We start from the raw sequence: 25792 nt of genomic DNA, 5'->3' as shown, positions 1-25792 counted from the left end.
TTATTTTGATAGGGCTATTAGATAAAGAGTAATTCGTTTTTATTTTTGATAAATTCGTTTGTTATTTTTTGTAATTTAGTGTTTATTTTTTTGTAATTTAGTAAATTGTAGTTTAATAATTTAATTTATTTTATTTTAATGTTAGTTTTTAGTGTAAGATAGGTTAGTTTTATTTTACATGTAACTTTGTATTTATTTTAACTAGGTAGCTAGTAAATAGTTAATAACTATTTAATAACTAGTCTACATACTTAAAATAAATACAAACTTACCTGTGAAATAAAAATAAAACCTAAGCTAGCTACAATATAACTATTAGTTATTTTGTAGCTAGCTTAGGTTTTTTTTTACAGGTAACTTTTTACTAGATTACGAGTCTTGCGTTAGGGTTAAAAAGCAGCGCTGAGAGGTCCCAACGCTGCTTTTAACGCCCGCTGGTATTACGAGTCTGGCAGGTACAGGTGTACCGCTCACTTTTCTTCCGCGACTCGAGCATACCGCAAATCCCCTTACGTCAATTGCGTATCCTATCTTTTCAATGGGATTTGCCTAATGCTGGTATTACGAGTCTTGGAAGAAGTGAGCGGTAGACCCTCTCCTGTCAAGACTCCTACCACATTTAAAAGTCAGTATTTAAGAGTTTTATGGGCTAACGCCGTAACATAAAACTCTTAACTAAAGTGCTAAAAAGTACACTAACACCCATAAACTACCTATTAACCCCTAAACCGAGCCCCCCCCCCACATCGGAAACACTTTAATAAATATATTAACCCCTAATCTGCCGACTGGACTTTGCCGCCACTTTAATAAATATATTAACCCCTAAACCGCCGCACTCCCGCCTTGCAAACACTAGTTAAATTTTATTATCCCCTAATCTGCCGTCCCTAACATCGCCGACACCTACCTACATGTATTAACCCCTAATCTGCCACCCCCAACGTCGCCGCTATTATATTAAAGGTATTAACCCCTAAACCTAAGTCTAAACCTAACCCTAACCCCCCCTAACTTAAATATAATTTAAAATAATCTAAATAAAATTACTACAATTAAATAAATTATTCCTATTTAAAACGAAATACTTACCAATAAAATAAACCCTAAGCTAGCTACAATATAACTAATAATTACATTGTATCTATCTTAGGGTTTATATTTATTTTACAGGCAACTTTGTATTTATTTTAACTAGGTACAATAGTTATTAAATAGTTATTAACTATTTAATAACTACCTAGTTAAAGTAAATACAAATATACCTGTAAAATAAACCCTAACCTAAGTTACAATTACACCTAACACTACACTATAATTAACCTAATTACCTAAACTAACTACAATTAATTACAATTAAATTAAATAAACTAAATTACGAAAAAACACTAAATTACAGAAAAAAAATTACAAGAATTTTAAACTAATTACACCTAATCTAATCCCCCTAATAAAATAAAAAAGCCCCCCCAAAATAATAAAATTCCCTACCCTATACTAAATTACAAATAGCCCTTAAAAGGGCCTTTTGCGGGGCATTGCCCCAAAGTAATCAGCTCTTTCACCTGTAAGAAAAAATACAATACCCCCCCAACATTAAAACCCACCACCCACACACCCAACCCTGCTCTAAAACCCACCCAACCCCCCCTTAATAAAACCTAACACTACCCCCCTGAAGATCTCCCTACCTTGAGCCATCTTCACCCAGCCGGGCACAAGTGGACCTCCAGAGGGGCAGAAGTCTTCATCCGATCCGGGCAGAAGAGGCCCTCCAAGCGGCAGAAGTCTTCATCCAGGCGGCATCTTCTATCTTCATCCATCCGGAGCGGACAGGGTCCATCTTCAATCCAGCCGACGCGGATTGAAACAGCCAATAGAATGCAAGCTCAATTTTTTCTACCTTAATTCCGATTGGCTGATAGAATCCTATCAGTCAATCGGAATTCAAGGGACGCCATCTTGGATGAAGTCATTTAAAGGAACCTTCATTCTTCGCTTGGACTTCATTTGAAGAGGATGGCTCCGCGTCGGCTGGATTGAAGACGGACCCGCTCCGCTCCGGATGGATGAAGATAGAAGATGCCGCCTGGATGAAGACTTCTGCCACTTGGAGGACCTCTTCTGCCTGGATCGGATGAAGACTTCTGCCCCTCTGGAGGTCCACTTGTGCCTGGCTGGGTGAAGACGGCTCAAGGTAGGGAGATCTTCAGGGGGGTAGTGTTAGGTTTTATTAAGGGGGGATTGGGTGGGTTTTAGAGTAGGGTTGGGTGTGTGGGTGGTGGGTTTTAATGTTGGGGGGGTATTGTATTTTTTTTTACAGGTGAAAGATCTGATTACTTTGGGGCAATGCCTCGCAAAAAGCCCTTTTTTAGCATATTTTATTAGGGGATTAGATTAGGTGTAATTAGTTTAAAATTCTTGTAATTCTTTTTTTTTCTTCTGTAATTTAGTGTTTTTTTCTGTAATTTATTTTATTTTATTTAATTGTAATTAATTGTAGGTAGTTTAGGTAATTAGTTTAATTATAGTGTAGTGTTAGGTGTAATTGTAACTTAGGGTTTATTTTACAGGTACTTTTGTACTTATTTTAACTAGGAAGTTATTAAATAGTTAATAACTATTTAATAACTATTGTACCTAGTTAAAATAAATACAAAGTTGCCTGTAAAATAAATATAAATCCTAAAATAGCTACAATGTAACTATTAGTTATATTGTAGTTATCTTAGGGTTTATTTTATTGGTAAGTATTTAGTTTTAAATAGGAATAATTTATTTAATTTTAGTAAATTTATTTAGATGTATTTAAATTATATTTAAATTGGGGGGGGATGTTAGGGTTAGGGTTAGACTTAGGTTTAATAGTGGCGGCGACGTTGGCGCGGCAGATTAGGGGTTAATAAATTTAATATAGTTGCAGCGACGTTGGGGGGGACAGATTAGGGGTTAATAACTATAATGTAGGTGTCGGCGACGTTGGGGGCAGCAGATTAAGGGTTCATAAGTATAATGTAGGTGGCGGCAGATTAGGGGTTAATAATATAATGTAGGTGTCAGCGATAGCAGGGGCGGCAGATTAGAGGTTAATAAGTGTAAGATTAGGGGTGTTTAGACTCGGGGTTCATGTTAGGGTGTTAGGTGTAGACATAACTTTTATTTCCCCATAGGAAACAATGTGGCTGCGTTAGGAGCTGAACGCTGCTTTTTTGCAGGTGTTAGTTTTTTTTCAGCGAGCTCAGCCCCATTGTTTCCTATGGGGAAATCGTGCACAAGCACGTTTAGCCAGCTCACCGCTGACTTAAGCAGCGCTGGTATTGAGGTGAGATGTGGAGCTAAATTCTGCTCTACGCTCACCTTTTTGCGGCTAACGCCAATTTAAAAAACCCTGTAATACCAGCGTTGTCTTAAGGGAGCGGTGGGAAAAAAAACAGAATTTATGCTTACCTGATAAATTACTTTCTCCAACGGTGTGTCCGGTCCACGGCGTCATCCTTACTTGTGGGATATTCTCTTCCCCAACAGGAAATGGCAAAGAGCCCAGCAAAGCTGGTCACATGATCCCCCCTAGGCTCCGCCTTCCCCAGTCATTCGACCGACGTAAAGGAGGAATATGCATAGGAGAAATCATATGATACCGTGGTGACTGTAGTTAGAGAAAATAAATCATCAGACCTGATTAAAAACCAGGGCGGGCCGTGGACCGGACACACCGTTGGAGAAAGTAATTTATCAGGTAAGCATAAATTCTGTTTTCTCCAACATAGGTGTGTCCGGTCCACGGCGTCATCCTTACTTGTGGGAACCAATACCAAAGCTTTAGGACACGGATGATGGGAGGGAACAAATCAGGTCGCCTAGATGGAAGGCACCACGGCTTGCAAAACCTTTCTCCCAAAAATAGCCTCAGATGAAGCAAAAATATCAAATTTGTAGAATTTGGTAAAAGTGTGCAGTGAAGACCAAGTCGCTGCCTTACATATCTGATCAACAGAAGCCTCGTTCTTGAAGGCCCATGTGGAAGCCACAGCCCTAGTGGAGTGAGCTGTGATTCTTTCAGGAGGCTGCCGTCCGGCAGTCTCATAAGCCAATCGGATAATGCTTTTAAGCCAGAAAGAGAGAGAGGTAGAAGTTGCTTTTTGACCTCTCCTTTTACCAGAATAAACAACAAACAAAGAAGATGTTTGTCTGAAATCCTTAGTAGCTGCTAAGTAAAATTTTAGAGCACGAACTACATCCAAGTAGTGCAATAAACGTTCCTTCTTTGAAACTGGATTAGGACACAAAGAAGGCACGACTATCTCCTGGTTAATATTTTTGTTAGAAACAACTTTCGGAAGAAAACCAGGTTTAGTACGCAAAACCACCTTATCTGCATGGAACACCAGATATGGAGGAGAACACTGCAGAGCAGATAACTCTGAAACTCTTCTTGCAGAAGAAATTGCAACCAAAAACAAAACTTTCCAAGATAATAACTTTATATCAACGGAATGTAGGGGTTCAAACGGAATCCCCTGAAGAACTGAAAGAACTAGATTGAGACTCCAGGGAGGAGTCAAAGGTTTGTAAACAGGCTTGATTCTAACCAGAGCCTGAACAAAAGCTTGAACGTCTGGCACAGCCGCCAGCTTTTTGTGAAGTAAAACAGATAAAGCAGAAATCTGTCCCTTCAAAGAACTTGCAGATAATCCTTTCTCCAAACCTTCTTGAAGAAAGGATAGAATCCTAGGAATTTTTATCTTGTTCCATGGGAATCCTTTAGATTCACACCAACAGATATATCTTTTCCATATTTTATGGTAGATTTTTCTAGTTACAGGCTTTCTAGCCTGAACAAGAGTATCAATGACAGAATCTGAGAACCCTCGCTTTGATAAAATCAAGCGTTCAATCTCCAAGCAGTCAGTTGGAGTGAGGCCAGATTCGGATGTTCGAACGGACCTTGAACAAGAAGGTCCTGTCTCAGAGGTAGCTTCCATGGTGGAGCCGATGACATATTCACCAGGTCTGCATACCAAGTCCTGCGTGGCCACGCAGGAGCTATCAAGATCACCGATACCCTCTCCTGTTTGATCCTGGCTACCAGCCTGGGAATGAGAGGAAACGGTGGGAACACATAAGCTAGGTTGAAGGTCCAAGGTGCTACTAGTGCATCCACTAGAGCCGCCTTGGGATCCCTGGATCTGGACCCGTAGTAAGGAACCTTGAAGTTCTGGCGAGACGCCATCAGATCCATGTCTGGGATGCCCCATAATTGAGTTATTTGGGCAAAGATTTCCGGATGGAGTTCCCACTCCCTCGGATGAAATGTCTGACGACTCAGAAAATCCGCTTCCCAATTTTCCACTCCTGGGATGTGGATTGCAGACAAGTGGCAGGAGTGAGTCTCCGCCCATTGAATTATTTTGGTCACTTCTTCCATCGCCAGGGAACTCCTTGTTCCCCCCTGATGGTTGATATACGCAACAGTCGTCATGTTGTCTGATTGAAACCTTATGAATTTGGCCTTTGCTAGCTGAGGCCAAGCCTTGAGAGCATTGAATATCGCTCTCAGTTCCAGAATGTTTATCGGTAGAAGAGATTCTTCCCGAGACCAAAGACCCTGAGCTTTCAGGGGTTCCCAGACCGCGCCCCAGCCCACCAGACTGGCGTCGGTCGTGACAATGACCCACTCTGGTCTGCGGAAGCTCATCCCTTGTGACAGGTTGTCCAGGGTCAGCCACCAACGGAGTGAATCTCTGGTCCTCTGATCTACTTGTATCGTTGGAGACAAGTCTGTATAATCCCCATTCCACTGTCTGAGCATGCACAGTTGTAATGGTCTTAGATGAATTCGCGCAAAAGGAACTATGTCCATTGCCGCAACCATCAAACCTATTACTTCCATGCACTGCGCTATGGAAGGAAGAAGAACAGAATGAAGTACTTGACAAGAGTTTAGAAGTTTTGATTTTCTGGCTTCTGTCAGAAAAATCTTCATTTCTAAGGAGTCTATTATTGTTCCCAAGAAGGGGACTCTTGTTGACGGAGATAGAGAACTTTTCTCTACGTTCACTTTCCACCCGTGAGATCTGACAAAGGCTAGGACAATGTCCGTATGAGCCTTTGCTTGTGGCAGGGACGACGCTTGAATTAGAATGTCGTCCAAGTAAGGTACTACTGCAATGCCCCTCGGTCTTAGCACCGCTAGAAGGGACCCTAGTACCTTTGTGAAAATTCTTGGGGCAGTGGCTAATCCGAATGGAAGTGCCACAAACTGGTAATGTTTGTCCAGAAAGGCGAACCTTAGGAACTGATGATGTTCCTTGTGGATAGGAATATGTAGATACGCATCCTTTAAATCCACCGTGGTCATGAATTGACCTTCCTGGATGGTAGGAAGAATTGTTCGAATGGTTTCCATTTTGAATGATGGAACCCTGAGAAATTTGTTTAAGATCTTGAGATCCAAGATTGGTCTGAATGTTCCCTCTTTTTTGGGAACTATGAACAGATTGGAGTAGAATCCCATCCCTTGTTCTTTTAATGGAACAGGATGAATCACTCCCATTTTTAACAGGTCTTCTACACAATGTAAGAATGCCTGTTTTTTATGTGGTCTGAAGACAATTGAGACCTGTGGAATCTTCCCCTTGGGGGTAGCTCCTTGAATTCCAGAAGATAACCTTGGGAGACTAATTCTAGGGCCCAAGGATCCAGAACATCTCTTGCCCATGCCTGAGCGAAGAGAAAAAGTCTGCCCCCCACCAGATCCGGTCCCGGATCGGGGGCCAACATCTCATGCTGTCTTTGTAGCAGTAGCAGGTTTCTTGGCCTGCTTACCCTTGTTCCAGCCTTGCATTGGCCTCCAGGCTGGCTTGGCTTGAGACGTATTACCCTCTTGCTTAGAGGGCGTAGAGCTTGAGGCTGGTCCGTTTCTACGAAAGGGACGAAAATTAGGCTTATTTTTAGCCTTGAAAGACCTATCCTGAGGAAGGGCATGGCCCTTTCCCCCAGTGATATCTGAAATAATCTCTTTCAAGTCAGGGCCAAACAGCGTTTTCCCCTTGAAAGGAATATTAAGCAATTTGTTCTTGGATGACGCATCCGCTGACCAAGACTTTAGCCAAAGCGCTCTGCGCGCCACAATAGCAAACCCTGAATTTTTCGCCGCTAATCTAGCTAATTGCAGGGTAGCGTCTAGAGTAAAAGAGTTAGCCAATTTAAGAGCACGAATTCTGTCCATAATCTCCTCATAAGAAGTATCTTTATCTAGCGACTTTTCTAGTTCATCAAACCAGAAACACGCTGCTGTAGTAACAGGAACAATGCATGAAATTGGCTTTAGAAGGTAACCTTGCTGAACAAACATCTTTTTAAGCAAACCTTCTAACTTTTTATCCATAGGATCTTTGAAAGCACAACTATCTTCTATAGGGATAGTAGTGCGTTTGTTTAAAGTAGAGACCGCCCCCTCGACCTTAGGGACTGTCTGCCATAAGTCCTTTCTGGGGTCGACTATAGGAAACAATTTCTTAAATATAGGGGGAGGGACAAAAGGTATGCCGGGCCTTTCCCATTCTTTGTTTACAATATCCGCCACCCGCTTGGGTATAGGAAAAGCTTCGGGGGGCACCGGGACCTCTAGGAACTTGTCCATCTTACATAATTTCTCTGGAATGACCAAATTGTCACAATCATCCAGAGTAGATAACACCTCCTTAAGCAGAGCGCGGAGATGTTCCAATTTAAATTTGAACGTAATAACATCAGGTTCAGCTTGTTGAGAAATTTTTCCTGAATCTGAAATTTCTCCCTCAGACAAAACCTCCCTAGCCCCTTCAGACTGGTGTAAGGGCATGTCAGAACCATTATCATCGGCGCCCTCATGCTCTTCAGTATCTAAAACAGAGCAGTCGCGCTTTCGCTGATAAGTGGGCATTTTGGCTAAAATGTTTTTAATAGAATTATCCATTACAGCCGTTAATTGTTGCATAGTAAGGAGAATTGGCGCACTAGATGTACTAGGGGCCTCTTGTGTGGGCAAGACTGGTGTAGACACATAAGGGGATGATGCAGTACCATGCTTACTCCCCTCACTAGAGGAATCATCTTGGGCATCATTATCACTATCACATGCATCACATCTATTTAAATGAGAAGGAACTTTGGCTTCCTGACATACAGAACAAAGTCTATCTGATGGTACAGACATGTTAAACAGGCATAAACTTGATAAAGTACAAAAAACGTTTTAAAATAAAACCGTTACTGTCACTTTAAATTTTAAACTGAACACACTTTATTACTGAATATGCGAAAAAGTATGAAGGAATTGTCCAAAATTCATCAAAATTTCACCACAGTGTCATAAAGCCTTAAAAGTATTGCACACCAAATTTGAAAGTCTTAACTCTTAAAATAACGGAACCGGAGCCGTTTTTACATTTAACCCCTATACAGTCCCTGGTATCTGCTTTGCTGAGACCCAACCAAGCCCAGAGGGGAATACGATACCAAATGACGCCTTCAGCACGCTTTTTCAGTGTATCAGAGCTCCTCACACATGCATCTGCATGCTTTTCTTCCCAAAAAACAACTGCGCATTAGTGGCGCGAAACTGAGGCTCTGCCTATGACTAGAGAAGGCCCCCAGTGAAAAAGGTGTCCAATACAGTGCCTGCCGTTTTTTTATCAAAATTCCCAAGATAAAAATAACTCCTCAAAGTAACAAACCATTAAACATGCTTATAAAACAAACGTTTTAGCCCAGAAAAATGTCTACCAGTCTTTAAAGCCCTTGTGAAGCCCTTATAACTTGTTATTAAAATGGCTTACCGGATCCCATAGGGAAAATGACAGCTTCCAGCATTACCAAGTCTTGTTAGAAATGTGTCATACTTCAAGCAGCAAAAGTCTGCACACTGTTCCCCCCAACTGAAGTTACTTCATCTCAACAGTCCTGTGTGGAAACAGCCATCGATTTTAGTAACGGTTGCTAAAATCATCTTCCTCTTACAAACAGAAATCTTCATCTCCTTTCTGTTTCAGAGTAAATAGTACATACCAGCACTATTTTAAAATAACAAACTCTTGATTGAAGAATAAAACTACATTTAAACACCAAAAAACTCTAAGCCATCTCCGTGGAGATGTTGCCTGTACAACGGCAAAGAGAATGACTGGGGAAGGCGGAGCCTAGGGGGGATCATGTGACCAGCTTTGCTGGGCTCTTTGCCATTTCCTGTTGGGGAAGAGAATATCCCACAAGTAAGGATGACGCCGTGGACCGGACACACCTATGTTGGAGAAAGGCTCGTTAGCAACGCAAGCCTTACCGACAAAAACTCGTAATCTAGGCGTTTGCATTTAGTTTTAAATAGGAATTATTTAGGTAATAATTGTAAGGTTTATTTAGATTTATTTTAATTATATTTAAGTTAGGGGGTATTAGGCTTAGGGTTACGTTAGGATTAGATTTAGGGTTAGGATTAGGGGTTAATATATTTATGTAGAGTTAGTGATGTGGGAGGTCAGAGGTTTAGGGGTTAACAATTTATTATAGTATATTTTGTTGTGGGCGGCTTGCGGTTTAGTGGTTAATAGGTTTATTATAGCGACGGTGTGGGCGGACGGCAGATTAGGGGTTAATTATATTTAAATAGTGATTGCGATGCGGGAGGGCGGCGGTTTAGGGGTTACTAGGTTTATTATAGTGGCAACGATGTCGGGGAGAGGCAGAATAACGGTTAATAAATTTTAATAGTGGCAGCGATGTCTGGAGCGGCAGATTAGGAGTTAATACATTTATTATAGTGTTTGCAATTCGGGAGGGCCTCGGTTTAGGGGTTAATAGGTAGTTTATGGGTGTTAGTTTACTTTTTAACACTTTAGTTATGAGTTTTATGCTACAGCTTTGTAACGTAAAACTCATAACTACTGACTTTAGATGGCGGTAGGGATCTTGTCGGTTATAGAGCGTACCGCTCACTTTTTGGCCTCCCAGGCAAACTCTTAATACCAGCGCTATGGGAGTCCCATTGAAAAAGGACTTTTTTAAAAGTGCGGTACTGACGTTGCGTGGCGGCCAAAAAGGTGTGCGGTACAGCTATACCTGCAAGACTAGTAACAGCAGCGTTAGGGAAAAAGCAGCGTTATGAAGCATAACGCTGCTTTTTCACTCATAACGCAAAACTCGTAATCTAGCTGAGTATTAGCTAGGGTAAGATAAGATATAAAAACTCCAAAGACAAAACACAGGAATTGGAGAGAATTTGTCTTGTTACTGGTAAATGTTATCTTTAGTGAATCTAAGACAGAATTACTGGGTTTATATACGTGGAATTAAAATCATTACAACAAGACTATACCAAAAAGGTCTATAATTTCCTTGTATTTATAGGGAATGACAATTCATTATAACATCTGGATAGTTAGAAAACAAGCAGAGGATTATAGCTTGATTACAGAAGGTAAAAAAATAATACAATTAGAGTTAAGTTAAAGCATCTGTTAGTTTAAAAGGAGCATGTTAGTTATTTTTATTAACGGGCAGCATAAGTAGCAATTTTAGTAGAAATAATAGAAACATTCCATGCACAATTAAACATACCCTGTCTTCAGTGCTAATATATGGCAATATTTCTCTAAATAAATAAAAAAATGCATCTTAACAATAAGCTATGAGATTTTATTTTTTTAGATTTTGAAGAAAACAATGCCTAAAGTGATTTTCTGACACTAAAAATGTAATGAGTAATACTAATATTGAAATCATTAGCTAATTATAATGTGTTTTTTAGCTCAGAAAGGCTATCTTCCAACTAAAAATTTTTGATAATACAGTCATTCTTTGATACTTTGTGTAATGTAAAACGTCGTCAGGTTCCAAGAACAATCAAGTTGGACCGTCTTGCACAGACAAACCCAACTGTAGCTGGAAATTTGTAGGTAAATTTGTAGGTATTCAAATAAATGCACAACTGAATCAAGGAGGAAATTACTTCCAATATGTACATTTCATTAAAATGTTTAGAAGACAATCTAATAGTTTTAGAGCATAACAAAGCAAAGCAGCGTGCCCCCCCAATTAATATTGTGTTATAGGATCTGGTTACCAGTGGATGAATAACAAAAATGAACTTAATTTTACATTTGCATATATATATATATATATATATATATATATATATATATATATATATATATATATATATATATATATATATATATATATATATATATATATATATATATATATATATATATATATAAACCTGTCCCTAGTTCTCCCTAACAGGCCAGATTTTCAGGATTACCTTGGATAAGAGCAGATAATATAACCATGTTTTCTAATCAGCTGATTATTTCACCTGTGCTACAGTTCAGATATCCTCAAAATCTGGCCTGTTAGGGAGGACTGAGTACAGGTTTGAAAACCAGTGGTCTAAAGATAAATGTAATAAAGACTTTAATTATAAAAGTGCAAACACAATATCTGTAAAGTAATCTGATGATAAGTAGTCTGAAGTAATTGCATTGCAAGTAACTGCTAGTGAAATTTTCTGTCTTGTAATTATATTATACTAATGTACATACCACAGAGCTTGCAGAAAAAAGTCTGGTAACCAGATGCTATCAAATTAAGGGAAGGTGAACATATTCCAGGAATAAGAGGGGGGGGGGGGGAAAGGACTGAGGAAGCAATCGGGTCAGCTATACTTACTACAAAGAGAGGTATTCAGAATCTGAGGTGACCCCTGTCATGAGAGAGCACATGGAAAAAGAAGGGGAGACATTGTGGGGACACAGACACAAAGACAAACTGATGTATGACCAAAAAGTGAAAACTGGATGTGGAGGAGACTAGTATGATGTAACAGAGAGGGTGAGTTTGGTCTCTAGAGATCAGGAGTAGATTTCTATTGAGTATCATTAAAGGGATATTACATTTGACCAAAGGGACATAAAAGAGCAAAAAGGAAAAAGCTCTAATGTGTTAGAACATTATATTATTGCACTGTAGCCTGTATATAACTAGCTAGTTCCAGAGCAGCAATGCAGTACTGGGAGCTGGCTGAGCACATCTAATGAGCCAATGAAAAGAGGCTTATCTGTTTAGCCAACAATCACCAGCTAGTTTCTAGTGGTGCATTGCTGTTCCTGAACCTACCTAAGTATTCTTTTAGCAAAATATACCAAGAGAATAAAGTAAATGTTATAACAGAATTTAATTGAAGAATCTTTTAAAATTGTACGCTCTATCTGAACCGTAAACATTTACTTTTGACTTTCATGTCTCTTTAAGAAAAATAAAATAATATTTGATGTACTTTCATTATTTTTTTTATCTGCTTTTCCTGTAATTTAACTCTGTGAAAATTGTTTTTTTTACACTACCTCCCATAGGCTGGTATGGATCCTATAGGATTCTAAACTCTGACCGTGAAACACTCAACAAAGTGATTGTCTCATCAGTGAATGAGCTCATTTACATCTGTCCATAAAAGGTCACGGCAAATGAGATAAACAATATTAAAAAGGTGTTTCAAAGGTAGCCATTTAACCCCTTCCCACCGCTAAGATGTTCCATGCCGTCCGAACTGCACTAGGCTTTAGCGCCGTTAGGACAGCATGGAACATCCTAGCCTTTTGACTGTACTGAATGGGATTGCGGCCTGGAGGGAGTGCCTAGCGTCATAGGCACTCCCCCCTGACCCAATCCCCTCATTGAAATCATGCGATCGCATGAACAATCCCATTATTTCAATTTGTTTACATTGGAACTTTGTTCTTATTTTTTTTTAAATTACTCACGTCAGAAAAGGGTTAATTAAGGAGCGACAGCTCAAAAGGAGTGGCATAACAAAATAGTGACATAAACACTGTATCAAAAGAGTGACACTTACAAAAATGAAAGGAGTGACACATGAAAAAATTATAAATATTTCTGACTATTCAAAGAAATAACTGTTTCAAAGGAGTGTTTAAGCGGTCATAAAGTCTTAAATAAGCAGAGGGTAGGGCTAGATCGTCTTAAAGGGGTAAGGGATAAGGTAAGGTATGGTTAAAAGGGCAGGAGATTAAGTAGTTTTAAGGGAATGGGGTTAGGGGGTCTAATAGTCTTAACGGATCAGGGAGTAAGGTAGCCTTAAAGAAGCAGGGGATAGATAGCTTTAAAGGGACTGGGAGTTGGAGTTCATATGCTTAAAAGGGTATGGTTATATAGTTTTTAAAGGGACAGGAGTTAGGGGTAGATAGTCTAAAAGGGGTTGTGGTAGATTGTCTTAAAAGTGTAGCTGGAGATAGGGGTAAGGGATAAGGGAAATAGTCTTATATGGGTAGGAAACATAATGTTAAAAGAGTAAGAAAGAAAGATATTTTACCTCAAAATTTCTTCACCTTACAAGAATAAGTGATCTGTTATTCAGAATTACTGTTGTTAATGTAATCTGAATGGTGGGGGGAAAACATGAGCCAATCCGCTTCATCAGTGATGAGTTCACACTTTACTGTGACATAACGGGATTTTACAAACTTGCACACTCCCTTGAAAGTCATGGGACAAGCATCCTGATTGGATACTTAAAGTCTTTTTTCAACAAGATGTGGCTGGCTACTGAGGAAATTTAAGGTAAAAAAAATAAATATATATTTATATATATTACATATAGATGTTTATGGGGTATTTTCTTTTTAGCTTTTTGCAGATAAAACATTTGGGTATCATGTCCCTTTATGCCTTAGTTTGGGTTGAGTTCAAGGAAAGTGTTTCTCTCAATAATATTCATCCTTAAAGGTTTTTTTTGTGACTAAAAGTTTGTGATTTATATATATTACTTACCAAAAGAGTTGAATTTACACTAAAGGGTCTTTTTGCTGTTTAGTTAATGCTCTTGCTATACTTTTATGACCAGGTATTATATATCAAATCACATTCCTGATTGAATGGACATAACCGTAAGAGTTTTCTGTATGTTGCTTGGGATGTGGATGTCAAAATTATTTTATACTTTGTAAATGTTAGGGAAATACCTTATTCTGCTTTTTATATATGGTCATGTTAACTAATTAAACCACTATATGTAGATTTGTCTTCATCTTCTATATTAAAAAAACACTGTACAGTTTTGCAATATTTGTCACTATATACACATGTGAAGTGTTTTCATGGAATTCATTGGTTTGGCACAGTAAGCACAGAAACTGCTATTGTGCACAGCTTGTCTCAATAACAATGTATGGTAGCTATTGCTGGAAACGTTTGTATTTTATATGCCTGATGAAACAGCACTGTAGCTGAGAAACGCGTCGCATACTAAGATAGGGGGGTCCTGTTTTGCCCTTCCCTATGGTTCCAGCTTTTTAATGGGTTTTAATAAATCTATTTGCTTTTAAATTCTAACCTGGAACTCCTACTGATCATTTCTACTAAACACACCACTCCTATTCCTATAACTGGGAGAGCTCTCACCTGTTGTGGAGGCCTTGGATACCACCTGCACGAACTACCTGACCGGCTGGAGTGTATCACCTGGACCTTCTACCTTTCCTGTCTTAGAAGGGGGCATCCTGATTGTTCTTGCAGATACGCTGGAAGTTTCAGCAAGCTGGGTTGCTGTTGAGTACCCAGTCCGCGCCTAATAGCACTGTCTGAGTGCTCCTACAGAATGTGAGTACCCTGTTGTGGGCTGTTATATCTCACGCATTCGTGATTATTGGTACACACAAAGCAACTCTCTTTTTCTCTTCTTTTTTCTTTGCATAGACGTCCGCCATTGGTGATGTGAGGAGAGTGCTGCGGTTGTCTCAGATCCTTGGAATGTCCCCTGTGATTTCAACCTAGTTCTATTTTTTTGGGACTTTTACACCTATTGACTTTTTTCTTTTGGGCTATCATTGCCATTTTTTCAAAGTATTTACCTTTCACCTTTCACATATTGTGTTAACAGTATTTTATTGTATGTTTTGTTTCATCCTGCCTTTGTTCTAGAGCGCCCCCTATTGAGTTATTTCCTGTTAAATAGCTAATTCTTTTATTGCTGGAAACGTTTGTATTTTCACACAAAACTAAATAAACACAAAACTGGAGAAAAAAAAAAAAAAGGAAGAAGAGATAGTCTTAAAGGGAAATGGGATTATGTATTCTTAGAGGTGCAGAGGGACAGGCAGTCTTAAATGGTCAGAAGAGTTAAGGGGTGTGGTAGTTTTAAAGGGGAAGAGGGTCAGGTAGTCTTAAAGAGACAAGTAGGAGGTAGATAGGGGAAATAGTATTAAAGGTGCAATGGAAATAATCATAAAGAGAAAGGAGTAAGTACTCTTAAAGAGACAGGAAGTTGAGGGATTGAGAGATGTAATGGGTAGAGGTTATATAGCCTTAAAGGGGCAGTAGTTTGAAGTTAGATCATCTAAACCCCTGTAAAAGGAGTTTTTTTAAGGTATAGGGAAAGATGATGTTAAAGGGTGTTAAATAGTGTTAATAAGCAGGTGGTCTTTAAGGGACAGAGGGTTAAGGGGTCAAGTAAAATTAAAGGGGCAGAGGATCTGGCAGTCTTAAAGGGCAGGAGTAGGGGTATATAATTTTAAAGAGGCAGAGGGTCAGGTACTCTTCAAAGGTTTAATGGGTCAGGTTGTCTTCAAGGGGCACATGCTTGGGCTTAAATGACAAGGGCAGAGGAGTAGATAATCTTATAGAGGCAGGTGTTCTTAAAGCGGTAGGGGGGTATATAGTCTTAAAGGGGCAAGGGAAAATTTTCTTAAAACAATAAGGGAAAATAGTCTTAAAGGTGTATGAGGAGGTAGTCTTAAAGGGTTATGGGGTTGTAACCCTCCTGTTATGAGTCACACAAAAAAGGAATTTTAATCGCCGTTAATACCAGTGACACAGACAGTAATTTTAAATCTACCCCTTAATCCCTCACTATTTAAGACTATATAACCCTTATCCATTTAAAACTATCAACCTCCCTATTCCATGCCCCATTAATACTAACTACCATGTGTCCTTTTAAGATTGTTTACCCATACCCCTATCCATTTTAAGACTACTTAACCCCCTGTCCCTTTAAGACTACCTGATCACCTGCCTCTTTAAGACAACCCAACCACTTAACCACCTGACTTATTTTGATCCATTAACTTCCTACCCTCTGAAGACTACCTGACCCCCTGCCCCTTTAACTTCTTAAAGACCTGGCATTTAAGATAAAAAATTGCCCAAAAGACCAGATAATTTTTAGAATTTTCCCCATCACTTAATTTAAACCAAAATAGAGCCTTGTTTTTTTATTTACCTGTCAAAACTATATATATATATATATATATATATATATATATATATATATATATATATATATATATATATATATATATATTAGTAGACAACCCAAGGTATTGATCTAGGACCATTTTGGTATATTTCAAGCCATCGTTTCGCTACAAAATGCGATCATATTAAAAAATTGTTAACTTTTTCAAAAACGTTGGGGTTCTCACTGAAATTATTTACATACTGCTTGAGCAGTCATAATGGATGTAAAAACTTCCTTGTTCAGAAATAGAAGATATTTTTGGTAATAAGAAGACCACTAATTGCAACTGTGTACTACACTTCTGAAATTTGCGTCAGTTAAGGGGTTAATCGGTAGCTTATAGGTTTAAATTTAGCTATAGTATAGCGATTACCCTCTCACTTGACACCTTCCACCCCCTGATCCATACTTGATCTCTCCTAAACAGCTCTCTTCCCTCCCTCACCCCCCAATGGTCACTATCATCTTAGGTACTGGCAGACAGTCTGCCAATCTGAAGTTTTAGTGCTTTTTTAAAAATGTCTATTGTATTGGATTCTGCCCTTACCCTCCCACCTTCTTGATGCCTCCCAAATAGCTCACTAACCCTTCCCTGCCTCTAACTAGTGTCCACCATCTTAGGTAATGGCAGCTGTCTGCCAATACACAATTATATAAATGTATGTTTTTAATTATTTATTTATTTTAATACACATTTTTCTGTAGTGTAGCAGCCCCCCCCCCTTGCCCTCACCACCTCTCTTTTCCAAGCGATCCTTTTCTAGGGCCTTTCTCTCCCCTCTTATTACAATGTTTTCCCTCTTTCAGTGTTTTGTTTCTGCACTCTGCAGTGTAGCGGTTCCACCCTTTCCTACCTCTTCCAGCCAGTTCCCACCCCCCTCCAGTGATGGGCCGCCCACCCTCCTGACCCTCCCACATCACCAACGATCATCACCACCGCTACCCAATGCAGAGAGGGACACAGAGTGTCTCTCTCTGCATCGTTCTTTCTGTGCTGCTATTTCTGCACTTCCCCACTCATGAGGCAAGCAGAAATAGCACAATCTCGCCACTGTTAGCGAAATCACGGCAGAAAGAGGCCCAGGACAGCAGCGCCGTACAGGGTAAGGGCTGGTCGTTGAGGGGTTAAGACTACTCCATGCACCAATAAGACTACCAGAACCCTGGGGCTCCTTTAAGACTACCTGGCCTATTTACTCCATGCCCTTTTGAGACATGAGGATTTTACATAGTCTCTTCTATGATATGTCACTCTTTTGTTACAGTAATAATTATGTCACTCTTTTGAAATGCATCTCCTATTTGTTACTATTTTGTTATGTCAGTACTTTGTTATGTCACTCCTTTGACACTAAACCATTTCAAATTTATAATTTTGCTAACAAAAGATTTTAAAATATTGACCATTCCAAGCAGATATATTGCAATGCTGTAGTTAATTGCTGATGTATATTATGCATATAAAAATGACTATATTGGTACTTAAAAATGGTTTACAAATATCTCCTGCATCTTTATTTTCTCATTTAATATAGTAGTTTTTGTCTGGATCCTTATGGGACTGAATATTCCTTTTAAAGGTTGGGGAATTATTGGGCAACAGTTCAGGGCACTGTTCTGTCATGTGAAGGCTTTTTTGATTTTGGCTATGGGGATTTGTTTGCACAAGTTTACCTTTTGTTTAGTTTGCATACCCCCAACTGTCCCGATTTTCGCGGGACAGTCCCGATTTTAGGGGTCTGTCCCTCTGTCCCGAGTTGCTAGCCATCTGTCCCGATTTGCCCCAGGCATTTAAAAAAAAAAAAAATTTTTTTTTTTTTTTTTTTTTTTTTTAAAATTCTATTGGGCCCATACTCAGAAGCAGCTGGCTTTGCTCTCACGTGGTTAGATAACTGTTATATTCCCTGTGGAAAAGGAATGGTGTGTGGGTTAAGCAGGAGTAAGAAGGCTGTATACACTCTGACCACGGGTAATGGTGACCTCTCTAACCTAACTCTGGTAGTGATGATGCCTAACCCCTGGGGATAATACTAGCATGCCTTCAGTTTTATACAATGAGCAGTGCTAATACCAGGGTAACGAACAGTGTAACGAACAGTGGCAGCCGCAGACTGCCAGCTAATGTGCTTGCCAACCCCAGGACCACATACAATGAATTACAGATACCCATATATGATGTAGTGTGTGTGTCTATCTGTATCCATAACTGTGTGTGTGTATCTGCATGTGTAAGTGTATGCTATGTAGTGTGTGTGTATCTGCGTGTATAAGTGTATGCTATGTAGTGTGTGTATCTGCATGAGTAAGTGTATGCTATGTAGTGTGTGTGTATCTACATGTGTAAGTGTATGCTATGTAGTGTGTGTGTGTGTATCTGCATGTGTAAGTGTATGCTATGTAGTGTGTGTGTGTATCTGCATGTGTAAGTGTATGTAATGTAGTGTGTGTGTGTATCTGCATGTGTAAGTGTATGCTATGTAGTGTGCTACTGTGCATTTTTGCTGACTTTAAAGGCCAGAATCTAGAATATTAATGCAGAGAGTAGTTTTAAAGAATTTATTCATAAATGTGCAATTAAGATAAAAATAGTTAGCAATGTCTCTGGCTCTGCAAAGGTTAATTAAATACAGAGCTCACATAGCAATACCAGTGGTTTGAGCTTGTGTTTGATTTGCTGCCTAAGTGTATTAATATATGACTTTATTTAGAATTTTATTTTTATTACTTTGGTCTTATGATTTTTTTAAGCCCCGCCCACCACATTTCAATTTTTTTGCGGGGGGGGGGGGGTCCCTCTTTTGAATTTTGAAATGTTGGGAGGTATGAGTTTGGGTAATATCTCTTTAAGAAAGTTGTTGGACCACACCTTACTTTTGAATTTGGGATCATGTGACCACTCACTGCTGAACAGTTTTGTTTCTAGCAGGCTGTTTGGAAGTCAGATTTTCAAGGAGACGGATCGGATTTTGTAGCATTAGATCGTTTTTCCTGCCTGCCGCTTCTCTCTGATGTTTGCAGCTTTCTAGGATCTGCAGTTTGAACAGGATTTATCTGCTGGTGTGGATTGGATTCCTGGTTACTGGTTGGGTGAGTCTCTACAGCATGGCTGGGGTGTAGAGGTGCCGGTTTTAATAATTATTTATCTATGCTTAGAATTTTATTCTATTTTTTAATATTGAAATTAGAGTATAAGGGAAATAAAGGGCTATTTTATTTACTATGGAAGCCGATCCCAAGCTTTCTCTGTCATTTGATAAATGTCTTTATTGTGCAGATGTCCAGGTTATATCTCCTGTGCAATTCTGTTCCCCTTGCCTTAAAAAGGTTTTATTATCCAAGAATAAGGATTTCTTATCTGAGCCTTATTTCTATCAGGATAATGCTGTTCAGGGGTTGTCTCAGACTTCTGCTAACATGTCCCAGTCTTTTGACAGATTCACATGCAGTGCCCTGCGAGTCCTCTAAGTCAGTCTCTGGGAGTGTTTGTTTGCCTTAAGATTTTGCTGCACAGTTGACTTCTGCAGTTTCTGCAGCCCTAAGTGCTTTACCTAGTTCTGGTAAAAGAAAATCTAAGAACATTTCTATTGGTTTTGATTCCGCCAAGACTGATTTGTTTAGTCTTTCTGAGTATTCTAGCGGGGATCATTCCTCTGCAGCTTCTGAGGGTGAGATCTCTGATTCAGAATCTGCATTTCCTAGTACAATAGATTCTGAGGAGGTTAATTTTAGATTTAAACTGGAGCATCTCCGTTTACTTTTCAAGGTGGTTTTAGCTACTTTGGATGACTCTGAAACTGTTGCAGAGGCTCCTAAAAAGGCTAATAAATTGAATAGAGTTTTTGATGTCAAACCTAAATCTGTGGATGTTTTTCCTGTTCCAGATCGCATGTCTGATATTATATTTCAGGAATGGGAGAAGCCGGGTGTTCCTTTTAACCCATCTACTGTGTTTAAAAGGATGTTTCCTGTGGCTGATTCAGTGTGAGATCTGTGGCACACTGTTCCTATAGTAGAGGGTGCTATATCTACCTTAGCCAAGAGAACTACTATTCCTCTCGAGGATAGTTCCTCTTTTAGAGACCCTATGGATAAGAAACTGGAGGGTTATTTAAGAAAGATGTTTCTTCATCAGGGTTTGCAGTGGCAACCAGTTGCTAGTATTGTAACAGTTGCTGGTGCGGCCTCTTATTGGTGTGACTCTTTGTCTGATGTAATTTCAGAGGAGACTACTATAGAGAAGATCCAGGATAGGATCAAGGCTCTAAAGCTGGCTAATACTTTTATCTGTATGCAAGTTGTTAGGCTGGGAGTCAAGATTTTGCAATACTAGTCCACAGAGCCTTTTGGTTAAGGTCTTGGTCTACGGATGCGACTTCTAAGTCCAAGCTTCTGTCTCTACCTTTTAAGGGTAAGATTTTATTTGGTCCTTGTCTGGCAGAGATTATTTCCATGGTTACTGGTGGAAATGGAGGCTTTTTTTACCACAGGATAAGAAGAATAGACCCTAGGGTCGTCAGACTTCTATTTTTCTCTCTTTTTGTAACTTCAAGGGACAAAGAGCTTTCTTGTCTTCTAAATCTGAGCAAGCCAAGACTTCTTGGAGAGCTAGCCAGCCCTGGAACAAGGGTAAGCAATCCAGAAAGCTTCCCGCTGAGGCTAAGCAAACTGCATTAGTCAACTGCGCAGCAAAATCTTTAGGCAAACAAACACTCCCAGTTCTGGATAAGGAATGGGGCAGGCTTTCCTTTTTTCAGCAGGCTTGGATTCACAACGTTTCAGATTCTTGGGCAGTGGATGTAGTCTCCCAGGGATACAGGATAGGATTCATGTCTTGTCCCCCCAGGGACAGATTCCTATTATCAAGATTATCTGTAAACCAGGTAAAGAGAGAAGCCTTCTTAAACTGCGTAAGGGATTTGTCCTCTCTGGGAGTGATTATCCCAGTTCCTCTAGGAGGAAAGGAGGGAACTTTTTGACCCATTCTAGACATAGTCTTTTAACAAGTTTCTCAAGGTCCCGTCCTTCAAAATGGAGACTATTCGTTCTTCAGGAGGGTCAGTTTATAACCACTATAGACCTAAAGGATCTTCATGTGCCTATCCACAGGGAACATTTCAAGTTCCTGAGGTTTGCTTTTTTGGATCAACATTTCCAATTTGTAGCCCTGCCTTTCACCCTCACCACTGCTCCTTGAATCTTTACAAAGTTTCATGGGGCTTTTTTGGCTGTGGCCAGATATCCAGGGATTGATATCTTGGTCCAGGCGCCATCTTTTCAGTTAGCAAGATCCCATAAAGATTCTCTGTTAGCTATTCTCCACTCTCACGGGTGGAAGGTGAATCTAGGGAAAAGTTCCTTGGTGCCAAGTACCAGGGTATGTTTTCTGGTGACAATCATAGACTCAATATATATGAAGATTTTTTTGATGGAGGACAGAAAATTCAAGCTTCTGAAAGCCTGTCTTTCTCTTCAGTCTTCTGTTCATCTATCAGTGGCTGTATGAATGGAAGTAATTGGTCTCATGGTGGCATCCATGGCCATTATTCCATTTGCTTCAGTGGGCAGAGTCTCACAATTGTCATCTCTTTGCCATTCATATCCCAGGGGTGGACAACTGGGAAGCGGATTATCTGAGCAGGCAGGCATTTCATCCAGGGGAATGGGCTCTCCATCTGGAAGGTTTCTCTATCTTAAACCTCAAGTGGGGAGTTCCGGAGCTGGATCTGATAGCATCTTGTCTAAACACCAAGCTTCCAAGATACAAAGCAAGATCAAGAGATCCTCAAGCAGCTCTGGTAGACACCCTGGCAGTGCCATGGGATTTCGGTCTAATTTCCTTGTTTCCTTCGGTTGCCCTCCTTCCTCGGGTATTAGCTCGTATCAAACAGGAGCAGGCTAAAATGATACTAATAGCTCCAGCGTGGCCTTGCAGAACTTGGTTTGTGGACCTAGTGAGGATGTCATCATTTCCCCCATGGAAATTGCCTCTAAAGAAGGATCTTCTACTTCAGGGTCACTTCCTTTATCCGAACTTAGTCACTCTGAAGTTGACTGCTTGGAGACTGAACGCTTAGTCTTGTCCAGATGAGGTTTTTTGTGAAGGTTATTGAGACTATGATTCAGGCTCGTAAGCCTGTTACCCGCAAGATTTATTATAAGGTATGATGTAAATACCTTAATTGGTGCAGATCTAGGGCTTTTTCTTTGAGTCTGTTGAGAATTCCCTGTATTCTGTCCTTTCTTCAGGAGGGCCTGGAGAAGGGTTTATCAGTCAGTACCCTAAAGGGTCAGATTTTGGCTCTTTCTTCTGCAGAAGCTTCTGGCAATTTTGCCAGATGTTCAATCTATTGTCCAGACTTTGGTTAGAATCAGGCCTGTGTTTAGGTCAATTGCTCCTCCTTGGAGTTTCTTTAAGTTCTGCAGCAGGCTCCATTTGTGCTTAAGCATTCTGTTGATCAAGTTATTGTCCTGGAAGGTTTTGTTTCTGCTGGCAATTTCCTCTGCCCCTAGAGTTTCAGAACTTTTGGCTCTACAGTGTGATTCTCCTTATCTTATTCTTCATGCAGATAAGGCGGTTCTCCGTACCAAATTAGGATTTCTACCTAAGGTGGTTTCGGAACGCAATATTAACCAAGAGATTGTTGTTATTCATTTTGTCCTAATCCTTCCTCTAAGAAGGAGCGGTTATTGCACAATCTGGATGTTGTGCTTGCTTTAATGTTCTATTTACCGGCTGTGAAAGATTATTCGCCAATCTTCTGCTATTTTTGTTGTCTTTTCAGGTAAACAGAGAGGTCAGAAGGCCACTTCTTCTACTCTCTCCTTCTGGTTGAGAAGTGTTATTCGATTGGCTTATGAGACAGCTGGACAGCAGCCTCCAGAGAAAATTACAGCTCACTCCACTAGGGCTGTCGCTTCCTCTTGGGCCTTTAAAAATGATGCTTCTATGGAACAGATTTGCAAGGCGGCCACTTGGTCATCATTGCATACTTTTTCCAAATTTTCCAAATTTGATGTTTTTGCCTCAGCTGATGCTTCTTTTGGGAGTAAAATTCTTCAAATGGTGGTGCCTTCTGTTTAGATTTACCTATCTTGTGTATCCCTCCCTTCCATTCTGTGGACTCTAGCTTTGGTATTTGTTCCCACTATTAATTGAATGGATTCGTGGACTATCCATGCCATTGGAAAGAAAACATAATTTATACTTACCTGATAAATTCTTTTCTTTCCTGGCATGGAGAGTCCACGACCTGCCCTTATTTTTAAGATGGCTTTTTGTCATTTTTCTAAACCTCAGGCACCTCTATACCCCTTGTGTCTTTATCTCTTTCCATAATTCCTCGGCTGAATGACTGGGGATTGTGGGTAATGGGAGGATACTTGAAGCTTTGCTGGGGTGTTTTTGTCTCCACCTGGTGGCCAGGAGATGAATTCCCACTAGTAATTGAATGGATTCGTGGACTCTCCATGCCAGGAAAGAAAATCATTTATCAAGTAAGTATAAATTATGTTTTTTCACAAAAGGATACCAAGAAAACTAAGCAAATTTGGTCATCATTGCATACTTTTTCCAAATTTTCCAAATTTGATGTTTTTGCCTCAGCTGATGCTTCTTTTGGGAGTAAAATTCTTCAAATGGTGGTGCCTTCTGTTTAGATTTACCTATCTTGTGTATCCCTCCCTTCCATTCTGTGGACTCTAGCTTTGGTATTTGTTCCCACTATTAATTGAATGGATTTGTGGACTATCCATGCCATTGGAAAGAAAACATAATTTATACTTACCTGATAAATTCTTTTCTTTCCTGGCATGGAGAGTCCACGACCTGCCCTTATTTTTAAGATGGCTTTTTGTCATTTTTCTAAACCTCAGGCACCTCTATACCCCTTGTGTCTTTATCTCTTTCCATAATTCCTCGGCTGAATGACTGGGGATTGTGGGTAATGGGAGGATACTTGAAGCTTTGCTGGGGTGTTTTTGTCTCCACCTGGTGGCCAGGAGATGAATTCCCACTAGTAATTGAATGGATTTGTGGACTCTCCATGCCAGGAAAGAAAATAATTTATCAAGTAAGTATAAATTATGTTTTTTCACAAAAGGATACCAAGAAAACTAAGCAAATTAGATAATAGAAGTTAATTGAAAAGTTGTTTAAACTTGTATGCTCTATTTGAACCATGCAAGAAAAAAATTGGGGTTCATATCTATTTAATATGCTCTCCTACCTTTATATTATCTGAACTAAATTATCTGAACTAAATAAAGTCATTTTAACTTTTTTAAACAGGTTTTCTAGTGAATTACACCCAAATTGCCAGTAAACACTAGATTGCAATCTAAAATGCCTAATTAAATAACTATTCATTATTTTGGCCCCTTTCCCTGTAATTTACGTCTGAAAATTGTGGATTTTCTAGTCCTGAAACTGAAAAGGCACATGACAGGATTCATAAACCTAACCTTGCCACATATATGTCCATAATTTGCAGTTTGTTATGTTATTTTATCTGTTGAAAGCAATCAATGGAGATTTTACTAACTCAATGACAAACCTAATGACAGTGGCTAGCCCTGTTAGCTCCAGACTCAAGTCTTAAAATGGTCAATATAAAATAGTTGCTGCATGAAATACATTCAGTTGCTGACCTCTACTTAAGGGGTGAACTCAAGTCTGGCACCTCTTCTCACATGCTCTCATGGATGGGGCTTGGCCACTTTCTATGAAATAACACAGAAAGTACAGAGAATTGACCCTTCAAAGTAGACGACAAACCCTTATCTAAGCCATCCTGCAGAATTGTAGAATTCTAGGAATTCTAAAAGAATTCCAACCAAAACCTCTTTCCACAAACCAGGAAAGATACGTATTCCAAATCTTATGATTTATTCTCCTAGTAACTGGTTTACAAGCCTGAACCAGAGTATCATCCCCTGAGTCTGAAAAACGCCTCTGAGATAGAAATAGCTGTTCAACCTCCAAGCAAACTAAGAGATTAAAGATTTTGATGAAAGAAGGGTTCTTGAGATGACAGATCTGGATGTCAAGGAAGACACAGTGGAAAAACATGACATTTGAACCAGATTGGCATACCAAGTCCTGCATGGCAACACATGAGCTATCAAGATGGCTGAAGTGAGATGAACCATCACTCTTGAAAGAAGAACAATTGGAGGAAAGAGACAAACTAGTTGGAATGGCCAAGGGACTGCTACGGCATCTATTAGATCCACTTGAGGGTCTCTGGACCACACTCCATATCTGGGGAGTTTGTGATTCCGACAAGAGGCTATTAGGAAGAGCCTTACACTGAACTAACTGATTGAAACTCTCCTGATTCAGAGACCATTCCCCTGAATGGAGAGACTGACGACTCAAGTAATCCGCTTCCCAATTGTTGACTCTGGGAATGTGGATTCTACCCAGGACAGAATGCAGAATACCTCTTTCATAGCTAGAGTACAGCAAGTACCTCCCTGGTGATTGATGTAGACTACTGCAGT

At 39.7% G+C, this 25792-nt stretch overlaps 1 protein-coding gene and 1 long non-coding RNA gene across 2 annotated transcripts in view; one reads left to right on the top strand and one right to left on the bottom strand.

Moving 5' to 3' along the window:
* ADD2 (adducin 2) overlaps nt 1–25792 on the bottom strand; it is a 146006-nt gene that overhangs the window by 5692 nt on the left and 114522 nt on the right. The gene's annotated exons all lie outside the window — the stretch shown is intronic.
* Nucleotides 11636–25792, top strand: part of LOC128663443 (uncharacterized) — a 50477-nt gene continuing 36320 nt past the window's right edge. Inside the window, exon 1 of the long non-coding RNA XR_008402868.1 lies at nt 11636–11868. This is a non-coding gene — a long non-coding RNA (uncharacterized LOC128663443). The remainder of the gene's footprint in view (nt 11869–25792) is intronic.

Source organism: Bombina bombina, chromosome 6, assembly GCF_027579735.1.
Source record: "Bombina bombina isolate aBomBom1 chromosome 6, aBomBom1.pri, whole genome shotgun sequence".
Classification (NCBI taxonomy): domain Eukaryota; kingdom Metazoa; phylum Chordata; class Amphibia; order Anura; family Bombinatoridae; genus Bombina; species Bombina bombina.
This window is presented reverse-complemented; position numbering and strand designations above follow the sequence as displayed.